The 7,380-nt window shown below is 43.8% G+C and overlaps 1 non-coding gene across 1 annotated transcript; it reads right to left on the bottom strand.

Annotated features, from left to right (window-relative positions):
* Positions 1-6,270: 6,270 nt before the first annotated feature.
* On the bottom strand, positions 6,271-6,342 carry TRNAT-UGU (transfer RNA threonine (anticodon UGU)). Its single transcript has one exon. It is a non-coding gene; the product is annotated as a tRNA-Thr (tRNA).
* Positions 6,343-7,380: the final 1,038 nt, after the last annotated feature.

Here is a 7,380-nt window from a genome sequence, read left to right as displayed (position 1 = left end):
AAAAGATAACTTGCCGTGGGCAGAATTCGAACCTACGATCTTCGAATAACGTGTTCGATGTTCTACCACATAGCTACCACGACAGCTATCCCCCCAGCCACTTTATTGGGTATCTATGTCAATTTATACGTGGGAGTGTAAATCAGTGCCACTAGTAGCCGTGGCGGCGAATGTGGCACACTCTTTATGAGCCTGTCTTGGTGTCACGTTGCATGGGAACTTATTACTAACTGGCATCTGACCAAGAGTTCCTCGTATACAACCTAGAGGCACCAATCTACCAGTACGAGACAGTCCTTAATAAATAGGGGAAACAAGTGTATACTTAAGGGCTCGTTTTTTGTGTTTTACACAATAATAATGGAATCTAACAGACAATAATTCCGAGGAAGGTATAGGGGACGTTGTTAGGCCAATTGTATTCTGAATGAAAAGAAAGAAAATTGGGTGAAAAGATAACTTGCCATGGGCAGGATCCGAACCTGCGACCTTCGAATAACGCGTCCGATGCTATACCACTGAGCTACCATGACAGCTATCCCCCAGCCACTTTATTGGGTATCTATGTCAATTTAATCGTGAAAGTGTCAGTCAGCGCCACTAGTAGCTATGGCGGCGAGTGTTGCACACTCTTTATGAGCCTGTTTTTGCGTCACGTAGAGCGTGAACTTATTACTAACTCGCAGCTAACCAATAGTCCCCCATATACAACCTAGATTGATTTGTGGGGTTAACGTCCCAAAACCACCATATGATTATGAGAGACGCCATAGTGTAGGGCTCCAAAAATTTCGACCTCCTTGGGTTCTTTAACGTGAACCCTAATCGGAGCACACAGGCCTACAACAATCCCGCCTCTATCGGAAATGCAGCCGCCACTGCCGGGAATCGAACACGCGAACTGCGGATATACAACCTAGAGGCACCAAGTCTGTCAGTACGAGACCCTCGTTAATGAATAAGGGAAACAAGTGTATACTTCAGGGCTCGTTTTTCTTGTTTTACACAATATCATTGGGATCTAACAGACAATAATGCCAAGGAAGGTATAGGGGAAGTTATTAGGCCAATTGAAATATAAATGAGAAGAAAGAAAAGTGGGTGAAAAGATAACTTGCCGTGGCCAGGATCCAAACCTGCGACCTTTGAATAACGTGTTCGATGCTCTACCACTGAGCTACCACGACAGCTTTTCCCCCAGCCACTTTATCGGGTATATATGTCAATTTCAACGTGCGTGTGTCAGTTAGCAGCACTAGTAGCCATGGCGGTGATTGTTGCACACGATTTATGAGCCTGTTTTGGCGTCACTTAGCACGTGAACATCTTACTAACTGGCAGCTGTACAATAGTTCCCCGTATACAACTTAGAGGCACGAAGTCTGCCAGTACGAGACCGTCGTTAATGAATAACGGAAACAAGTCTATACTTAAGGGCTCGTTTTTTTGTGTTTTACACAATATTAATGGGATCTAACAGACAGTAATGCCATGTAAGGTATAGGGGAAGTTATTAGGCCAATTGAATTATAAATGAGAAGAAGGAAAAGTGTGTGAAAGCATAACTTGCCGTGGGCAGGATCCGAACCTGTGGCCTTCGAATAACGAGTTCGATGCGCTACCACTGAGCTACCACGACAGCTATCCCCCCAGCCACTTTATTGGGTATCTATGTCAATTTAAACGTGGGAGTGTAAATCAGCGCCACTAGTAGCCGTGGCGGCGAATGTGGCACACTCTTTATGAGCCTGTTTTGGTGTCACGTTGCACGTGAACTTATTACAAACTGGCAGCTGACCAATAATTCCCCGTATACAACCTAGAGGCACCAAGTCTGCCAGTATGAGACCCTCGTTAAAGAATAAGGAAAATAAGTGTATACTTAAGGGCTCGTTTTTTGTGTTTTACACAATAATATTGGGATCTAACAGACAATAATGCCAAGTAAGGTATAGGGGAAGTTATTAGGTCAATTGTATTATAAATGAGAAAAAAGAAAAGTGGGTGAAAACATAACTTGCCGTCGGCAGGATCCAAACCTGCGACCTTTGAATAACGCGTTTGATGCTCTACCACTTAGCTATCACGACAATTATCCCCCAAGCCACTTTATCGGGTATATATGTCAATTGCAACGTGCGTGTGTCAGTCAGCAGCACTAGTAGCCATGGCGGGGATTGTTGCACACACTTTATGAGCCTGTTTTTGCGTCACATAGCACGTGAACTTATTACTAACTGGCAGCTGACCAATAGTTCCCCGTATACAACCTAGAGGCACCAATCTGCCAGTACGAGACTGTCGTTAATGAATAAGGGAAACAAGTGTATACTTAAGCAATCGTTTTTCGTGTTTTACGCAATAATATTGGGATCTAACAGACAATAATGCCAAGAAAGGTATAGGGGACGTTATTAGGCCAATTGTAATGTAAATGTGAAGAAAGAAAAGTGGGTGAAAAGATAAGTTGCCGTGAACAGGATTCGAACCTGCGATCTTCGAATAACGTGTTCGATGCTCTACCACTGAGCTGCCACGACAGCTATCCCCCCAGCCACTTTATTGGGTATCTATGTAACTTTAAATGTGGGAGTGTGAGGCAGCGCCACTAGTAGCCGTGGCGGCGAATGTGGCACACTCTTTATGAGCCTGTCTTGGTGTCACGTTGCATGGGAACTTATTACTAACTGGCATCTGACCAAGAGTTCCTCGTATACAACCTAGAGGCACCAATCTACCAGTACGAGACAGTCCTTAATAAATAGGGGAAACAAGTGTATACTTAAGGGCTCGTTTTTTTGTGTTTTACACAATAATAATGGAATCTAACAGACAATAATTCCGAGGAAGGTATAGGGGACGTTGTTAGGCCAATTGTATTGTGAATGAAAAGAAAGAAATTTGGGTGAAAAGATAACTTGCCATGGGCAGGATCCGAACCTGCGACCTTCGAATAACGCGTCCGATGCTCTATCACTGAGCTACCACGACAGCTATCCCCCAGCCACTTTATTGGGTATCTATGTCAATTTAATCGTGAAAGTGTCAGTCAGCGCCACTAGTAGCTATGGCGGCGAGTGTTGCACACTCTTTATGAGCCTGTTTTTGCGTCACGTAGCACGTGAACTTATTACTAACTCGCAGCTAACCAATAGTCCCCCATATACAACCTAGATTGATTTGTGGGGTTAACGTCCCAAAACCACCATATGATTATGAGAGACGCCATAGTGTAGGGCTCCAAAAATTTCGACCTCCTTGGGTTCTTTAACGTGAACCCTAATCGGAGCACACAGGCCTACAACAATCCCGCCTCCATCGGAAATGCAGCCGCCACTGCCGGGAATCGAACACGCGAACTGCGGATATACAACCTAGAGGCACCAAGTCTGTCAGTACGAGACCCTCGTTAATGAATAAGGGAAACAAGTGTATACTTCAGGGCTCGTTTTTCTTGTTTTACACAATATCATTGGGATCTAACAGACAATAATGCCAAGGAAGGTATAGGGGAAGTTATTAGGCCAATTGAAATATAAATGAGAAGAAAGAAAAGTGGGTGAAAAGATAACTTGCCGTGGCCAGGATCCAAACCTGCGACCTTTGAATAACGTGTTCGATGCTCTACCACTGAGCTACCACGACAGCTATCCCCCCAGCCACTTTATCGGGTATATATGTCAATTTCAACGTGCGTGTGTCAGTTAGCAGCACTAGTAGCCATGGCGGTGATTGTTGCACACTATTTATGAGCCTGTTTTGGCGTCACGTAGCACGTGAACTTATTGCTCACTGGCAGCTGACCAAGAGTCCCACGTATACAACCTGGAGGCACCAAGTCTACCAGTACGAGACCGTCGTTATTTATTAAGGGAAACAATTGTATACTTAAGGGCCCGTTTTTGTGTTTTACACAATAATAATGGAATCTAATAGACAATATTGCCAAAGAAGGTATAGGGGACGTTATTAGGCCAATTGTAATGTGAATGAAAAGAAAGAAATGTGGGTGAAAAGATAACTTTCATGGGCAGGATCCGAGCCTACGACCTTCTAATAATGCGTTCGATGCTCTACCACTAAGCTACCACGACAGCTATCCCCCAGCCACTTTATTGGATATCTATGTTAATTTAAACGTGGGAGTGTCAGTCAGCGCCACTAGTCGCCAAAGCGGCGAGTGTGGCACAATCTTTATGAGCCTGTTTTGGCGTCACTTAGCACGTGAACATCTTACTAACTGGCAGCTGTACAATAGTTCCCCGTATACAACTTTGAGGCACGAAGTCTGCCAGTACGAGACCGTCCTTAATGAATAAGGGAAACAAGTCTATACTTAGGGTTCGTTTTTCGTGTTTCACGCAATAATAATGGGATCTAACAGACAATATTGCCAAGCAAGGTACAGGGGACGTTATTAGGCCAATTGTAATGTAAATGTGAAGAAAGAAAAGTGGGTGAAAAGGTAACTTGCCGTGGGCAGGATCGGAACCTGCGACCTTTGAATAACTCGTTCGATGCTCTACCACTGAGCTACCACGACAGCTATCCCCCAGCTACCTAATTGGGTATCTATGTCAATTTAAGCGTGGGAGTGTTAGTCAGCGCCACTAGTAGCCGTGGCGGCGAGTGTGGCACACTCTTTATGAGCCTGTTTTGGCGTCACGTAGCACGTGAACATGTTACTGACTGGCAGCTCACCAATAGTCCCCGACTAAAACCTAGAGGCACCAAGTCTGCCAGTACGAGACCCTTGTTTTGGATAATGGAAACAAGTGTATATTTAAGAGCTCATTTTTCGTGTTTTACACAAAATAATGCGATATAACGGACAATTATGCCCAGGAAGGTATAGGGAAAGTTATTAGGCCAATCGTAATTTGAATGAGAAAAAGAAAAGTGGGGGAAAAGATAACTTGCCGTGGGCAGGATCCAAACCTGCGACCTTCGATTAACGCGTCCGATGCTCTACCACTGAGCTACCACGACAGCTATCCCCCCAGCCACTTTATTGGGTATATATGTCAATTGCAACGTGCGTGTGTCAGTCAGCAGCACTAGTAGCCATGGCGGGGATTGTTGCACACACTTTATGAGCCTGTTTTTGCGTCACATAGCACGTGAACTTATTACAAACTGGCAGCTGACCAATAATTCCCCGTATACTACCTAGAGGCACCAAGTCTGCCAGTACGAGACCCTCGTTAAAGAATAAGGAAAACAAGTGTATACTTAAGGGCTCGTTTTTTTGTGTTTTACACAATATTAATGGGATCTAACAGACAGTAATGCCATGTAAGGTATAGGGGAAGTTATTAGGCCAATTGAATTATAAATGAGAAGAAGGAAAAGTGTGTGAAAACATAACTTGCCGTGGGCAGGTTCCGAACCTGTGGCCTTCATATAACGAGTTCGATGCGCTACCACTGAGCTACCACGACAGCTATCCCCCCAGCCACTTTATTGGGTATCTATGTCAATTTAAACGTGGGAGTGTAAATCAGCGCCACTAGTAGCCGTGGCGGCGAATGTGGCACACTCTTTATGAGCCTGTTTGGGTGTCACGTTGCACGTGAACTTATTACAAACTGGCAGCTGACCAATAATTCCCCGTATACAACCTAGAGGCACCAAGTCTGCCAGTATGAGACCCTCGTTAAAGAATAAGGAAAATAAGTGTATACTTAAGGGCTCGTTTTTTGTGTTTTACACAATAATATTGGGAGCTAACAGACAATAATGCCAAGTAAGGTATAGGGGAAGTTATTAGGTCAATTGTATTATAAATGAGAAAAAAGAAAAGTGGGTGAAAACATAACTTGCCGTCGGCAGGATCCAAACCTGCGACCTTTGAATAACGCGTTTGATGCTCTACCACTGAGCTATCACGACAATTATCCCCCAAGCCACTTTATCGGGTATATATGTCAATTGCAACGTGCGTGTGTCAGTCAGCAGCACTAGTAGCCATGGCGGGGATTGTTGCACACACTTTATGAGCCTGTTTTTGCGTCACATAGCACGTGAACTTATTATTAACTGGCAGCTGACCAATAGTTCCCCGTATACAACCTAGAGGCACCAATCTTCCAGTACGAGACTGTCGTTAATGAATAAGGGAAACAAGTGTATACTTAAGCAATCGTTTTTCGTGTTTTACGCAATAATAATGGGATTTACCAGACAATAATGCCAAGAAAGGTATAGGGGACGTTATTAGGCCAATTGTAATGTAAATGTGAAGAAAGAAAAGTGGGTGAAAAGATAACTTGCCGTGAGCAGGATTCAAACCTGCGATCTTCGAATAACATGTTCGATGCTCTACCACTGAGCTACCACGACAGCTATCCCCCCAGCCACTTTATTGGGTATCTATGTCACTTCAAATGTGGGAGTGTGAGGCAGCGCCACTAGTAGCCATGGCGGTGAGTGTTGCACACTCTTTATGGGCCTCTTTTGGTGTCACGTAGCATGTGAACTGATTACTAACTGGCAGCTGACCAATAGTCCCACGTATACAACCTAGAGGCACCAAGTCTGCCAGTACGACACCCTCGTTAAAGAATAAGGAAAGCAAGTGTATACTTCAGGGCTCGTTCTTCGTGTTCTAAACAATATTAATGAGATCTAACAGAAAATAATGCCAATGAAGGTATCGGGGAAGTTATTAGGCCACTTGTATTATAATTGAGAAGAAAGAAAAGTGGGTGAAAAGATAACTTGCCGTGGGCAGGTTCCAAACCTGCAACCTTTGAATAACGCGTTCGATGCTCAACCACTGAGCTGCCACGACAGCTATCCCCGTAGCCACTTTATCGGGTGTATATGTCAATTTCAACGTGCATGTGTCAGTCAGCAGCACTAGTAGCCATAGCGGCGAGTGTGCCACACTCTTTATGAGCCTGGTTTGGCGTCACGTAGCACGTGAATTTATTACTGACTGGCAGCTCACCAATAGTCCCCTGCATACAACCTAGAGGCACCAAGTCTGCCAGTACGAGACCCTCGTTAATGAATAATGGAAACAAGTGTATACTTAAGCAATCGTTTTTCGTGTTTTACACAATAATAATGGGATCTAACAGACAATAGTGCCAAGTAAGTTATAGGGGAAGCTATTAGGCCAATCGTAATATTTTTTATTTTTTTATTTATTTATACTGTCGACCCTCACTTGAGGGTCATTACAGGGAGGGAAGCATAGGATATGGAAAGTAAATACAGACATTGATATTTTCAGCACTTTGAACAATAACACAATAGCATATTCATTGCTCGGCAAAGTAAACATCAAGAGCACATTCAAATTTTTTAACGTCAGAATTTTCAACAATATGTCGCGGCAATTTATTCCACGCTTCTATAACATCAGGGAAAAAA

The sequence above is a fragment of the Rhipicephalus microplus genome, chromosome X, assembly GCF_043290135.1.
Source record: "Rhipicephalus microplus isolate Deutch F79 chromosome X, USDA_Rmic, whole genome shotgun sequence".
In the NCBI taxonomy this organism is placed as follows: Eukaryota; Metazoa; Arthropoda; class Arachnida; order Ixodida; family Ixodidae; genus Rhipicephalus; species Rhipicephalus microplus.
Note: the sequence above shows the minus strand (reverse complement) of the source record. Positions and strands in the feature narration are given on the sequence as shown.